Source organism: Coregonus lavaretus, assembly GCF_964263955.1.
Source record: "Coregonus lavaretus genome assembly, chromosome: 9".
Lineage (NCBI taxonomy): Eukaryota > Metazoa > Chordata > Actinopteri > Salmoniformes > Salmonidae > Coregonus > Coregonus lavaretus.
Genome location: NC_139996.1, coordinates 38,802,689 through 38,818,980, shown reverse-complemented (window position 1 = coordinate 38,818,980; position 16,292 = coordinate 38,802,689). Strand labels below are relative to the sequence as shown.

At 42.4% G+C, this 16,292-nt stretch overlaps 1 protein-coding gene across 9 annotated transcripts in view; it reads left to right on the top strand.

The window, feature by feature from the left end:
- Nucleotides 1-251: 251 nt before the first annotated feature.
- LOC311134489 (A-kinase anchor protein 13-like) overlaps nt 252-16,292 on the top strand; it is a 111,177-nt gene continuing 95,136 nt past the window's right edge. For 6 of the 9 annotated variants that reach the window (XM_084168187.1, XM_084168186.1, XM_084168185.1 and 3 more), the window contains exon 1: nt 253-569. The gene's annotated coding sequence lies outside the window, so the exon portion shown is untranslated. Of the gene's footprint in view, nt 570-16,292 lie in introns of all 9 variants that reach the window. The other 3 variants (XM_084168189.1, XM_084168188.1, XM_084168183.1) reach the window with 2 other exon arrangements.

The window sequence follows — 16,292 nt, the reverse complement described above, 5'->3', positions numbered from 1 at the left end:
AAATGATTTATATGAAAATGACCAAGTTGACAACTTTATATACAGTTGTTTCATCACCTGTAATTTCTGCATGTCAAAATATGGCTTGCATAGATAGACACCCGTTACAATGCCAAAGCCCACCACATTATCTCAGGGGGAAAACCATCAACACAAACATAACGATATATTATAGGGATGGCTGAGTGACAGCTTGTTGGACCGGTGAGAGAAGACAATGGAACAAAGTTCGAACTAAACCTCGTCTCCCAAGTTACGGTATAGCCCGCCCTCTGATGCATGCTTCGTGGACTGGTTTAGAAGAATAGAGAGTTGTTGTCGTGAGCAACAAGTGGGCGCTCTGCGAACTATCTAGTAGGCCTACTGTATTGAGTACTAGCGGCCATTCATTACGCTGAGAAGAAGGGGACTTTAAATGAAGATTAGATACTCAAGTGATCTTCTGTATTTCTCTCTGCAGATCAATTAGTATAGATAGATGCGGTTTGTGTCCTGATAACTTGTGTTAAACCGAAGAGGGGAATGCTTCGGAAAGAGGAAAGCGCGCATTAAACACCCCAAATTTCGAGGTAAGATACATTGTAGACAATAGCACGAACTGAGTAAAAGGAGTGTGGTTTTGAAACAACTCTCTTTGGTCTATTTTGTACGAGATACAATTCAATGTTTCAGATTAGCGATGGCACATTATAGCCGTTTTGATTGAGCATCTACGGGTCTGGCCTCATGATTGTAACAATGTATCAAATGTTGTAGTGACACCGAGGTGGCCTTGCTGGTTAGAATCCAAAGAATCAAAGCTTATTCCGTGGTAAATAATGTGGCACACCTCCGTACAGTGGGCCACCCTGTCCCAATCCTGGTGGCCATCAAAAAACATGGGGGATTGCACGCACCTATTGTGCCACTAAAATGTGACCAGACTGAATAGAATGACCTCCTAAAAGTTACCCCCAGACCCCTGCCATATTAATAACATGCAAAGTTGCTATGATGTAATTACATGTAATTGTGATGTTATTTCATGTAGTTATTATTACTTTGGTACAATAGCTATAAATTACCAAAGTACAGTAGGTGTTATTGTTAGAACTATTGGTGCTCAGATTGTGTTCTGAAACAAACAGCCACATTGAATCAGATGTGATGTTGATGTAACATTTATTAGTACATTACATTAGTGTTGCGATAATAACACATGTTTTTTAACAACATATTGTTCATTATAAGCCATCAGATTGTTTAGACGAAGACGTTTATACGCAATGGGCAGTTTAGCAGCAGTTATTAACATGCATACCTTGGCCAAGATACTGCTTTTTGCATGCAACATCTAAATGGGTGTGCGCAGCGTGACCGAATTCTGTGTGACTTCTCTAAGAGAGCTTGTGATTGGTAAAATATGCCAAGGTCTGGGAGCTAGCCTCCAGTACATGTTAATGGAGACTCATGGATTTCCTGTCTTGAGTGAGTTATTGTTTTGGATTTTTCTTTGCTTTTAACCCCCCTCTGATTACATACTGTAGCCTTGAGTTTGTTGTTGTTAAGACTAGGAGCAGTGGAATTCCCAACGTATGCTGGGTGTTGGGTCTCCGTTCCCCACTGTAGCACCAGCATGCATTAGAGATGACACACAGTTGGACTAGCTGTCTGGCACACATGCATGTTTTGTGTTTCCCCCTCAAGGTTTTATATCTGGCTCATTTACGCTAAGGTCTTGTCCTAAGGGTTTGGCCAATTGTCTGTATGCTATCATGCCTGTTTTCGTATAGGACTTAGTCATAGTGGTTCATAAAGACTGACACTGCACTTTGAAAATAGTACTGCATTCTGTAAATAGTGTGTCTTATGTATGAAGCTCAAAGCAAAGCAGCCACTCTTGTGAAAAACTGGCACATGCATATAACCTTTTACCGCAGTGGGCTAAATCAGGGTCACACAGAGTGTTTCTTGGTTGTCTTAAACAAATCGATTTTGAAACCAGAGTATACACCTCATGGTTATGGGCTTACAAAAAAGAAGACACATGTACCATGTCAGATATAGAGTTGAAATGTATTCCATTTTGAGTTTGCATCCCAATATTACACTTTATATACATCACAGAAGACTGAAATATAACAAAACCATTTGACATAGAAACACCAGATTTTTGGCTGTTTAAAAAATAATAATGTTATTAATTATGAAATTATGCAAGATATTAATAACATTCCACCCATGAGGCCACTAGTCATTTGACTGCAGGAAAGGTCTACATGTGTTTTGCAGCTCTGGAAATAGAACTGTCAAACAGGAGAAAGTGGTGGCTAACATTCCTTACAGTGGAATACTCTGTTTAATGAAACTCAAGTGGGTCCATCTGCCACTTACTGCCTGGGTTTGAGTTTCATCTCCTTATGAGAGTGGTTCTTCACATACCACAGGGCCTGCACAGATTGACCTGAAAGTTATTTCATTGTGGTAACATTGGGGTATAGGTAATTATCCTGTCTGAGTTTCAGTTTGAGCAATATGTCTGTTTTCTCGCCTATTTCATCACTCACTGATCAAAATATGACATTTTTCTCATTAAAGTGTGACTTTAAGGATGGAGGTGTTAAAGGGAATGGCATACTGGCATCTTGTCAGCCACATTCTGCACAGTATAATTTTCTGCACAGTAGAATAGTAGATATGCTGCCAAGCCAACATCTCTGCCTGGCTGGGGTCCTCAGGATGTCTAGAGGACATATACATTGAGGTTAGACCTCCAACTCAAATCCATGGGAGGTCTTTGCATGTAATGGAGGATTGGAGAATGCATTCACTGCCTGAGTTTCCTCCCTTTTCAATGTGGTATGGCAACATTAAAGACCGTCTATGAACATAATAGTGGGCCCCACAGGCCCTTCTGACTAAACACCCATGACACACCAGCTGGGTACCCTGGTAGAGAGGGGACCAGTGACACAGAGCGAGACCATACCACACTTCTGAATCATCAACACCTCTGGGAATAGTTAGTTGTATTTCAGTTTTTCAATCTTTATAAAATGTTCTCTGCTCCTGTAGCTGTTGGGCTGTTTCACAGATGGACTGGGTGAATTATTTCAGACGCTGGGAAATAATGTGTGAGCGCAGAGCTCAGTGTGCTATGCTGTCTTCCCTGCCCAGTGATTTGTTTTCTCTTCACTCCCCTTATATACCTGTGGTTTTGCAGATTTGTAAGCATGGTCACAATTCCAATCATTCCTGCTTTTCCGGTTTTAAGCAGCTCCGACTTCAGAAGTGGTTTTTCAGTGCCCAATTGTCTCGGTGTGATACGAAGCATGCCTGTCTTAGTGCTAACTACCCCTCATGAAAGGTTGCACACAGAACTGTTGTCGCACCCTCAATTGCAGAGCTCATTTCCTCCATCAAAGGACAGGACAATAGAAGGACAGTACTTCAGATAGAAGCTGTGTTAGAATATGTTGTAAACATGATGGCAACAGATCTATTCATAGCACTGAGTCAAGTATGGATTTAGCTAACCAAATTAGTCTTTTTTTTTGTTTAGTCATACTGTCTCTCTTGTACTGTACAATGTGTTCTAGGGGAGGACATTGATTGCAAACAGATTGAAGCTCTAGGCCTATCTCGAATATTTTACTGCATTGAATTAAACTGTGCTCTTCCAGGATCTGCTCGATTACTGCAGTATCATCATAATAAACATGAATAACTCTGTCCAGATCCGCCGTATCAATCTTTCATTTCTAGCGTTCTAACTACAGCTGGGTTTACAGAAGTGCCCTCAACTGTTCAGAAGGGAGCAGGTGTTAATCAAGCCAAGCCAAGTCTGCTCCAGAGAAGGCAACCATCAGCAACCAACAGCACATGTCCCAAACACTCCAGTGCTGTTGACACACCTGCCTGTGGCTGGCCTGCTCTCCCACTCTCCCCTGTGACATCACAGCTTTTATCTCCCACTCACCACCATCGCCATATTTATCCCATCTGTAAATAGAGTGTTTGGCCTGGTCGGCCAAACACTCACACAGGCTCCTCTGGAGTCAGTGCCTGCTTCAAACATTGCCTCGCTTCCTTTTTTTGTTTGCTTGTTTAATGGGGAATGGGGAAGTAAAGTCTGCATTCGATATGTGTATTTCAAATACAGTATTTCCGTTGAGGTTCTGTGTAAATGGATGGAAAACAAGTCATGAAAATCACTCGCTCAGACCTGCCAGTGGCCAGAGTTTTAAAGTGCAAAGATACCGTCAAAGCAGAACCTTGCCATGAACTTTGGTGACCTTTAGTAACACCCGAGAGGAAAGGCTCTTCATCCTCCTTTCCAACTTGTCATCCCTTGTATGAGTTGATCCCACATCTGCACTTTTAATGATGATGTGCCTACGTCTAGACAGCTTCCTGTGAGCAGAGCAGCAGTGTGCTAGCTGGGTCTGGCCTATGCAGATCCACTACACTGCTGTAGCCTTCACTTCCATCTGCTCAGCCTCTATCTGCCTGTGTCATGCACTGTGGTAGATCTCTGTAGCTAATATGCTACTAATTAGTCCTAATGTAATCATAGCAATCATGGGTCATGATATGTTTGAGAGAAAATAAAGTAATGTCGAAATGGATTGTTGCTATTAGTTAACAGCATCCCATTTGTAGCCGTAGGCATGACCATTTATGTTGTGTTATCAGTAACAACACTCATGTTTCTACTTTTCTTAAAGGTTAGGTCAGTGAGAGCAGTTTTCTGTTGTCTTTTTCATTTGGTCTTTTATGAGTTCAGTACACCCACTTTGTTACTTAATCCGTATAAATATTTTATTTATTTCTGTGTCTTTTTGGTATGTCTCTTAGAACAGAGGCCATATTTAGCATTTGGGCGTGGGCATGGGCTTGGTAAGAGATTTCAGATGACTCTCCTCACAGGAAGTGGCTATGTGTTGATAATGACGTTTAATGAGCACTATTTCATGGTCCACTGTACATCATAATCTCATATCAGGAGTTTGGAGTGTTTAGTGATGTCCTTCTGGGAAGTCAAATCATTCATCCAAATGACCTTTGTACATCCTGTGAACAACATTGGAGTTAACTACTGATGTGGATTATAAATAGATGTTTAAGCCTTTGTTAACTAGTAATGAAAATCCAGTGTAAATCCAGTGGCAGGTTTGTACAATAGGTATTTTCAGGGCCTGATAGGCTGGTGTGATAAGACGAACCAGCAGCAGGTGATAAAACATCCTCTCCTCTCTTTAAAGCTGTAAGACTGCCCTCTACCCCAGCCTACAGGTATTATGGTCTCAGTCAGGACCTGTAATAGAACATTGCGTAAGAATAGGGTGAGGTTTTGTACATCTCTCTTTCTTTAGCCTCTTTCCCACATCTCATTAAGCCACATTAAGAAAGCAGACAGACCGAGACAGACAGACAGACAGGTAGACAGGACTCTGTTTGGGCACCATGTTATGTCTGGCTGACACCTGTATCAGTTACTATAAGGCTTTTATTCTGATACCAATGTTTTGTTTTTACCTCAGACTGATGACAGTCAGTGTAGAGAGGTGGATGGGGATTTGGGATTGTCAATCCTGCCCCCTGCCTCCATGTCTGTCTGCCTGCCTGCCTGCCTGCCTGCCTGCCTGCCTGTGTGTTGCAGCTCTCTGTGTCTCTGCCAGAGTGTCGCCTATGGAGCTGCCTGGGACTGACAGGGAGGAGTGCCATTGTGTTATCAGACTGGGTTTGTTTACAGACAATAGTGCACTAAGCCCTGTCTCTAAACCCTCACCACTCACACTCCGGGTTGGCCCGTTGTGCACATTTAGTCGTTTTTAATTGGTTCCTGAATATCTGGTTGTTGTGCTGCAGTGTGGTGTGATGGTGTTACTGTCATAGTTATGGTGGATAGAGCAGAGGGCCCCTTTCTTCTGTTAGAAACAGTGATTATACACATCCTGGTAGAGAGCAGCTGTTCTTGGGAAATTATGTAGCAAAATGTCATTCCTGTGAAGAAAGTGATAATGAAGTTATGAGGTTGTTTACAGCACTGTGACCGGACAGGTACTTTTAAACAAGGTATTTGAAAATGGACACCTAGGCTATATGCAGTCCAGACCTTTGTTTTTCACAAACAACATATTCTGCTTTAGTTCACTGCTTCTTCTCAATAGGCCAGTCTTGCTGCTAGGCTAAATATCACTCTTGGGACAGGGTTTTCCTCTGTGTTTATTGAAGCAGAATGGTTGCTAGGAGCAAGGTTCAAGTTAAAGCCTGGAAGTATAGTTTCAGGGAAAAATGTGTCTCTCCCTACAGCCCAGTGTCCAAAATTCTCTCATCCACAAATGTTTGATTTCCTGCTGCGGAGGGAGACTCCTGATGGTGGTTTGTTTTGTGCACACTGCAGAGAAAGGCTGTGCCAGCTTTACATAACTGCTCATTAAAACAAGTTGTGGAAACCTGGACCCCCCTCTGGGTCTGTGAGTTGTTCTGGCTCTGCTTGTCAGTCACAGCTGTATCTGTGGGCCAGGTACAATTTTGTGGTATATATCCTGATATCTATTAAAGCAGGGCCCATGCAGGCTGATCCTCTAATACAATAGCGAACCTCTATTTCTCCTCTATCCTGCCTTTGAGAAAGAGCGCTACAGCAGGAGAGCTACATTTGGATTGTTTTAACTGCAGTTTAAATCAGGGGCTGATTCTTGTCTAAGCTCCCCCACCCCCACCACCTCTAGCTTCCCCAGAGCCTTGCTTTCTTCTGTGCTCCAGTGCTCCTCACATGCATGAAAACCTCTCAACAGGCTCTTAGCAATCTCTCTATTTGGGCACCGCCATCTTCAGTGTCAAGCTGTTATCAGGCCCCTTAAATGCTCAGTCTGTTATGAGTGTTCTCCATCCTTGGTATGCATTCCACCAGAACCCTTCACTGGTTCAGAGCAGCCACTCAAATGCCAAACCTTTTTAAGAAGACCCATGTTTACTTCAAAGATGTCTCCGTTTATTTTTACCACATGCTATAAACTAAAATCTTTTTTTATTTTTTACACTGAATGCCTGCCATATAAACGCTGATCTTTAGAGATTAAGTGACCCATTGAGGGGGAGCATTAACCAGGCCTCTGGTTAAACTTCAACTCAATCAAACCCCCATCCTCCACCATCCTCCACCCTCCTGACCTGAACACATGCCTGTACCCCACCCCCCTCAGAACACACACAGTCACACACAGTCCCTCACCCCAAACTGAGAAGGCTTGTTTAGACAGATTTAGACAGATTTAGACACAGCTAGCGTAGGGCTATTTCTGCTCGACTCTTATCTCCATGGTAACTGGCTGTTTAGTGTTTTATGGGGCTATTGATGTGAGGACTGATTAGACACTATTGTTTTACAAAACACATTAACAGCGCAGCGAGATGAATCACCAGTTGTTGAGTAATTTTGAAGACATTTAATATATCTGAAACCACTCTTGGCCTTTCTACATCATGATCCTGTCCCAGCTGTAGCCATAATACATTCCCTTCTGATTTGCCAGCAGTTCAGTTCCCTAACCCTCAGAATGGCTGAGGCTCCAATTAGAAATCCCGGAGATTGACTTGCAGCAAGGATCTCCAAACAGTCAGTTATAATGTCCGAGCTGTTTTTGTTTGTCTGTCGGCATGGAGACTTCAACAGTGAGACAGCTGATTGGTTGAGCTCCATGATTAGTGACGTGCAATGTTTCCTCTAAGCTGCGGACTGCCACACATAATAAATATCAGACCGTGCAGAGAAGCACGAGAATTTCACTCAACTTTCTAGAGTTTCCCCTTTAGTTAACACTATCAGCGTTTCGCTCTACTGTGGGAATTATGCTTGAATCAACGCAATATTAGCCACTTTCAATATAACATACCGTAACAAAATGAACTATGCAAGGCTTAGTATGTAAAACTAACTGTATGAGAGATTTTCTTGTAGGCAGAGTGCATTGGAGAAGGATTCTTTTGCATTGACAGGCAGGACTCAGGCCTGTACTCTACACAGACCGGTGCATCATAACCAATCAGAGCTGCAGTAGGCCTATATGCAAATAGCAATTGCCATATATGGATATGTGCCATTCACTTTGAACTGGACTGTGTTTATAGCGAAGTATGTGAGCAGAGTTGAGTGGTTGGAAATCCCGCTCAAGCAGTGCTTGGGCAAATGTTCAGACTAAGCGCTCCACTAAAAAACGCTCCACAGTCACAGGAAAAAAAACTGTTGCTCCAAATTCGCTCCAATAATTGAAATCACAATTTAACCAACACCCATCTATTTTTGTGACTACCTGGACCTACCATTTGGTTTTGAAGAACTGAAACCAAACCATATGATTTGAATGAAAAGTATTTTATTAAACATGAAAAGGTGAATGTAAGAAGCGCTGATCATTTCAAATAGGCTACAGGTCATATTAAACAGCATATAAACAATCTAAATAGGTCAGGAGCCAGACAGGGAGCCTAAGAAGGAACAAAAATTAGCTAGGCTATATTATTTCAATTATTTCAAGGCTATAGGCTTTAAAGAAATACATTGTGAAATACATTTGCGAGTGCGACACACTAGGCTGGTAGGGAGTCAGGGACATTAAGAGCTCAGTATTTAAACAAAGTTTTGTTGTATTAAATCATTGTAGGCTATAAATTGCGCATATAGGATGTGACTTACTTAGAATTAAATACACTCCCTATCTTGCTCTTGGTCCTCATCTTTGTAACTCACCTTGATTTTGCACCTGTGTGCTTTATCAGTTTCTTTATGAAAATATTTAGTGAACTCCATGACAGTAGCTAAAGCAAGGGGCTATAGCAGCACACAAATAGTCTACAAATGCATGCTGGGCCGGGCATGCCCTGAGCTCGTGAAGTGAGCGCTACTGGAGCACTATTGGAGGGAAATTGGAGCGGGCGAGAAGGCCGACGCTCCAGCCTTTGGGAATCTCGCTCCACGCTCCAGTCAAATTGGGCACACTCTGCTCCTCGCTCCGCTCCAGCTCCGATCCGCTCACATACTCTGATTTATAGCATTAGCGGTCGCAAGTAGATGCTCTTGTTTTGATATCAAAGCCAGAGCTGCATGTATCCACCCGGGCAGATTTGTTCATATTCTTTGGAAGTTAGTGAGTTATTAGCCCAGTTATAGCATTTCTAGTCAACAATGGGGGAGTGGTTGCTTCCTACAAGAGCACAAAATGTGTTCATTTCTAGTCATCTTTGAAAAGCGAGTCAGGTAAAGAGCTTTTTTTATGTCTTAAAGGGGCAGTGTTGTCATTTTGAGACAGTCTTGAAAAAGCTAAGTAGCCAATAGGCAGAGGGTAGCATAATTTGTCTGTTTCTCTCTAATAATGCATTTAATTTTGTAAATTGGTTTCTTGCATCAAACAATACAACATTTTCAGTCACCTCCTTGTCTGAAGGACAAGTGGATAAACAGGTTAATGTCAAGCCTTGCATGTTTTTTTCAAAAGTCTCATGGAATGTAGTCCTACATTGAACACCACACATTTGCTGCTACTGACAGAACAGCTATTTACATGTTAAAATGTTATGAGATGCATTTTTCTCAATTGTTTTTGATGGTAGGCCACTCTGGTAGGCCTACATTATAAAAAAAATAAATGTATTCACTAACTGTAAGTCGCTCTGGATAAGAGCGTCTGCTAAATGACTAAAATGTAAATGTAAATGTAATGATAAAATAGCCACAGCAGCCTACTTGGCCACTGTTAAAACTGTAACTTAAAGCGGGAACAGCCTCAGTGTTCACAGTAAATGCGCACAGTGCCAAAATTGTTTTAGGGGACATTAGTGACATGCAGTCCCTACCCTGTCATAATTGTATCAAAATAGCTGTTATGAAAGCCAAATAAAAAATAAAATTATATATCAATGTTAAATTATGTTCTGTTATCTAATGTTTTTTTTCTCAATGATTCTGGTGGTTGGAATGCTCAAAATCCCCATATTTGCTAAAACTGCATCGCCGATTGCCGTATGCAGTGCCTACCTTTCCCTTCATTGAAATGCATAAAAATCGTTGGTGCACACACGCATTCCTGACTCCTACATTAATTTCATTCAACGGATTTCATAGTTTACGCATGCGTATTGCCTTAAGAATGTTGTTGTATATCAGAGATACTCCCAAATGTTTTAACAATGCGGAGGGCTCTGTATAGCTCCGCATTGACATGATTGGTGACGGTAGGTGGGGGGCGGTACATCCTGTATAAACACAAACTCACTTCCTTGACAACAGTTCTGTACTGCTCCGCGAAGCGCAAGAAGTATAAATGCCTTGACTTCTGCTGAGGCCATATCACAGCATGGCCAATGCAGAAGTCTGATTGACCATGCGCCCAGATGCACAATGCACTTCTCTCTCCAGAATGTGCTCTCTCCCACCAATTTGTGGACATTCATTGTTTCATAACTTAATTGTTTGTGTGAGTTGTTTGCGTTTGATTGTTAATGTATATCAATGCCCCATTACATATATCATCAGTAGTACATTAAGCATAAATTCCTATCATTTCTAATCTACAATGTTTGTTACTTTGGTTGTGGTCATTTCTTTTAATGCATTCAATATTATTATTCCAGTCTTCCAGTTCTCATTGTCGAGTGCACAACCAATGCTACACTGGTGAGAAACAAGTTTTGGTTTATTTAATTCAATTTACGAGTTCTGTCAATTTAGTCATTGTCTTTTGTTTGGAGTGCTGCTGTCAATGTTGAGTAAGGACACAAACGCATAGAAGTAGGCCTACAGGCTACCTGGCCTGCGCGCAAATGTAGGCATATAAATGTGCCCATTTGGGGATCTGATAGTATTTCTGATTGGCTTAACACACCACCACTAATGATCTGTGGAGCTTCTCAAAGTAATGTTTTCTTCACCTCAAATAGCAAGCAAATGAAGTCTGTTTTTACATCCATTTAGAATGACAATAGTTCCTCAATGCATTTGAAAAATCTTTCCAGCTCTCTCGCTTTCGATAACCACTCAGCGTGAAAGGGAAAAATGTAATGCTCTGATCCAATGGAAACGTCATAAAATAGGCTTCTTATCAGTTCTTGACTTACATATTTTTTTACATTTTAGTCATTTAGCAGACGCTCTTATCCAGAGCGACTTACAGTTAGTGAGTGCATACATTTTCATACTGGCCCCCCGTGACTTAAACTGAAATAGGTTCCGGTACTCATTTTGGGTGCTGGTCCTGTTTATATTTACAGTGAGGGAAAAAAGTATTTGATCCCCTGCTGATTTTGTACGTTTGCCCACTGACAAAGACATGATCAGTCTATAATTTTAATGTTTTTTTTTAGGCGGGAACAGCCCTACTAGCTATCCACTGGCCAAAAACGGGTTGCATCAACGTTGTTTCCACGTCATTTCAACAACAAAAAATCTATCTAATGACGTTGAATCAACGTGGAAAACTGATTGGATTTGCAAAAAGTAATCAATGTAAGGGAATTTCATTTTTTTTCACCCAACTTTTAACCTAAATCCAATGACATTATGAAATGTTTTGTTGAGTTCACGTTGAATTCACGTTAGCTGACATCTCAACCAAATGTAAATCAAAACTTGAGGTTGAAATTACGTCTGTGCCCAGTGGGTAGTTAGCATAAACAATAACCTGACAAAATGGATAGATGCACCAAAAAAATTTAAATTCATTTAAAAGTGAAGGTAGGCCTAAAAGCATTTTACTTTGCAATTAGCAGATCACTGGTGAATGAACATGAGAATAGCTGGTTTATTACAAATGTGTAAAACATATGTAACTTTCAATCATTATCAGGACCACAAAATACATTGAAGCTCTGTATACTGTAGAAAATATAAGATTTTAAGCTTCGTAACGATATCAAACTTGTGTATCCACTCTCAAAACTCTCTGATCAGCTGTTAAGAGAAAATCACAAGTGCCACTGTAGAATACATTGTATGTCTGTCTGTTATTTGGTGTGTGTGTGTTAGAAAGAGTACCTTGCTATTACCTGGGTCACAGTGGTGCCAATGGTATCAGGTAAGGCTAGGGTGTCTACTTTCCGAACATGAAAGTTTACATTGTTAGCTGCTTGAATAGCTCTTTGAGTGACAGACAGATACTAGTATAGCGTTAAGTAGACTGCGAATCCCGCAGTCTATGGTAAACAAGTGTGATAGATAAAAAAGGTATTGAATGCATGAAACATTGTTTGCCAAAATTGGAAACCTGTCATGGTAGAGTAGATAAGCTGGAGAGCTTTGAAGGTGTTAAATGAAGCTGGTATTTCCCTAGTGAATGGTTCCTTAATGTAACCATTATGTAACGTAATGGTTTGTTCCTACCACATGACTGCTTGTTCATAGAGAGACATCCAGGCTTTGATTAAGAAAAATACAAATAGCCCATAACCTTTGCCATGTAGCCTGTTTTCCTGCATATTGGTATAAGCTACGTAACCAGTTGTGTAATGCTGCTATCTATCTGCCTTCAGGGGATGATCTTAGCTGCACATGACCCCTGACCTCTCAGAGGGACTGACTGGCCCACAGTACAAAGGCTTTCTCATGTTCCAGGGGGAAGTCCCTTAGAGACTGTCCCACATGCTACATCCTGTTGATGTCACAAGGGTGTGTGTGTATCTGTATGGGTGTTTGTGTACGCGCACCAGCCCTCCATGCACTGTTATCAGCTCTGTAGCCACACACACACACACACACACACACACACACACACACACACACACACACACACACACACACACACACACACAGTCCAAAACCACCAGGAAGGGGACATTGACATCCAAACTATTTCTGCAGGCCCTTGTGAATGAACATCAGCCCCTGTAGCTCAGATTGTTCACGCATTCCTCCACCATGACGGAGGCATGCACATATAACAGCATGAGAGTCTCCGCCAGGGCTCCAGCCATGCTCTGATACCATGATACCTCATAGCTGCCATGCTTTTCATATAATTACTTATTGTGTAGATGACGGAGGGTTAAAGCTAATCAAATGTAATGTAATGAATGGGCTAGCGTTAGCCAGATAATCCATAATCACCTTATCCTATTTCAGGCTTCATGTCATTCATGGTGCAGTCTCAGCATCATCCACATCCACACAATAATATAAATCGCTGGTAATTGTGTAGTGCAACAGGGAATTGGCTTACCTAGGCTTGAACTACAGTACATTAATGCTGTCTCTTCTCTCTAGACTACTGGGGTCCTCCCTTTGATTTGCAGTATGTTAGTTGTGCGCCAGAACTGTTGTACTTTTTGATTTTATTAAGAGGAGACAGTTTAAGTGCGGTTAATTCCCCCCTAACAGAGACCAGAGAGCCGAGGTAGTTTTGATGAATTTACTTAGACTAAACAAACGGGTGTCTGGCTCTGTTCTCACAGTTCTCCACACGTTCTGGGATTGACCATAGTTATCCATTTTTGTTTAGTGGAACACTACTTCTAGGTCTCTAACCTGACAGACTTTGCAACCTGCCCTAACTATCCGTGTTGCTGGTCTGTGTTTCTACAGATAGCTAAATCAAGTTAAACTCACTGACCTTGTTCTTGTTGCGGACCAGCTATTCTTTCTACCACACTGAGGTATGTGTCCTCTGTTTGCTGATTACCCACCCAGTTCACCACCATCACCACCACAGTCCATAAAACTAAAGCTCTTATGAGGCCACTGAGGCTGTGGTTGCAGAGCAAATCAACTCCACACACACGCCTCTCATCCACACAGACTGAGACAACAACCCAAGGATGTACACAACCCAAGGATAACACAGAGTTAATATGTTAGTTGTGTCGTGTTTTGTCAGACTGCACGCTCCATTTCGTCATTATCACCAATAAGCACTTTCTAGCCTTTTACTAAAATGTTTTCGAGTGCAGAACGAGTCACTGGTCCTTTTTTCATGCTGTCGCTAATTTTTGGGATGAGAGACCGCAAAACCAAAAGTACAAGCGTAATTGTTGTGTTGACAAAAGCATTGCTTGCATAACTGTAGCAGCCATTTTGATTGAAAACAGTACTGGTTTGCTTGGGCTAAAGGCTTCTGTGTTCTGTGGTCTATTGCGCAAAAACTGCAGCCCAGCAGCCCAGCCAGGCCCTCTCCACTCTCTCCCTTTGAAGATCAGAGGATGTTGTAGGTTAATAATGGATATTTTTCTAGATATATAGAATAATACCCAGGCAGTGTTCCGTCATGCACCACAGGTACCCTGGCATGTTTTTAAGGATTAATCAGGGGACATACGACTATTGTGAAACATGTTACAGTGTTTCACGATACAGTGGAAATCATGTTGCTATTGTACTCTATAATCTCACTCTTGTTCTAGCTATTCTGTATGTGTTATTTTGGCGTAGTTTTAACTTCAGGATTTTTGAACAAAAAGATTCTGCATGGTACACTCTTTGAAAAAAAGGTGCTATCTAGAACCTAAAATGGTTCTTCGGCTGTCCTCATAGGAGAACCCTTTGAAAAACCCTTTTTGGTTCCAGATATAATCATTTTGGTTCCATGTAGAACCCTTTTGCGTTACATGAAGAACCTTTTTCACATAGGGTTCTTCATGGAACCTAAAAGGGTTCTACCTGAAATCAAAAATAATTCTACCTGGAACCAAAAAGGGTTCTCTTATGGGGACAGCCGAAGAACCCTTTTGGAATCAATTTTTCTAAGCGTGTAGGGTGTGAAATTCTGAAAGACAAGCTTGGCTAGCATCTCCTTTCCTCACAGCTTTTTGACAGCCAGGGGATGTCCAGATGCTTTATAGGTCAGAGTTCAAGCTCTTTGTGGGAGTCAGTCAGTCGGTATGTAGGGCTGTGTGTGTCCGTCCCTCTGTCTGGCTGTCTTTCTGTCTGCAGGACTGGACTGTGAGGGCTTAGAGCGTCAGGGTGAGATCAGTGGGTATAATTAGAGGCAGTTGATTATCCCTCTATCCTGTCTGTGTGTCTCCAACAGTAGCCCATTTACTTAGGAAATAACTAGAAACTGACCCAGGAATAGAGAGCATGACCTGCCCCATGATGGATGCCCCCTCACTCCTCTTATTCATGATGCTGAGCTGACTCTGAGCTTCCCGTTGTCCATACCCCCTATTTGGACCCCCACTCTCTGTTCTGTCCTGTCCTCTCCCCAATTAGAATAGTGGGCAGGTCGAGTTTCAGCGCTGCCAGAGAGTTAGCCAAGGCACACAAATATGGTGTGGAAAAATTGATATGGTGTGTAAAACCGCAATCGTTCTGCTGATTCTGCAGTCCGCCGCTACAGTCGCTCTCCTGGCCCTCCTAGAGGGTTTTTCTTCCTTAGGGAGCCACTTTTGTCTCTTTTTGCGGTTTCTTTTCCTTCGTCATTCTCAATCTCCCCTCTGTAGCCATGTTCAGCAGCAGACTGTTCAGCACTCTTCTTTCCTCCCTCTGTCCCTGCCTAGTCCTGGCTGCTGGCAGAGATTGAGATGTTCCTTGCTGGTGGTGATCACTTCACTGCTCAGTAGGTGGAGAAGCTGATGATGTATTTGGACCGAGTTACATGTTAAACCAGTACCTGCTTAGTGAGTGAGGCCAGCAGCAGCAGAGGCAGGCCAGGCTGTCTGGTTCCTGTCTGGGGCCGAGGGTTGGCCTGGGGCTGAGGCTGGGGACGGAGTTGTGTCCTAGAGCTGGGACTAGGGGGCTGGGGCTAGAGCTGTGCTTGAGGCTGGGGCTGGAACTGGAACTGGGGCTAAGACAGAGCCTGGGACTCAGGGTGGTTGGGGTTAAGCTAGGACTGGAACGTGGGCTTTGACGAGAGCAGGGGTAGAGTGTGGCTGAGGCTTGAGCTGCAGAAGTGGCTTATAGAGTGGGGGTTGGGAAGAGTTATGGTCTGTGTAGTTGTGCTGGTGGTGTTAAAGGGAATTATAACTGGAAGTTTGACTTCACAATGCAGGATTAGCGAGCCCCTCTATGTGACCGACTGGCACCTACAAGACTGCAATTCAGTTTAAAGTCTGTTTAAATCCGTTTTTCATTTTGTTGGTGGGCATGGGTACACCGTGTGATTTGAGACTTAATAATCAGATTGCTACTTTAAACTCCCCCCTGCAGAATGTGACTTGAGGCTGATTGCTAAACAATAGTGGGGGTGGATTATCATCTTAAGTAGACAGAAGGTGGACAAGATAACAATAAGTAGGACGGGTTTTCCATTTACTCAGCTCTCAGCTCCCATTGAACGGTTGCTTCACAGATAAAATGGACGCTGTAATGGATTGACAAGGGCGGA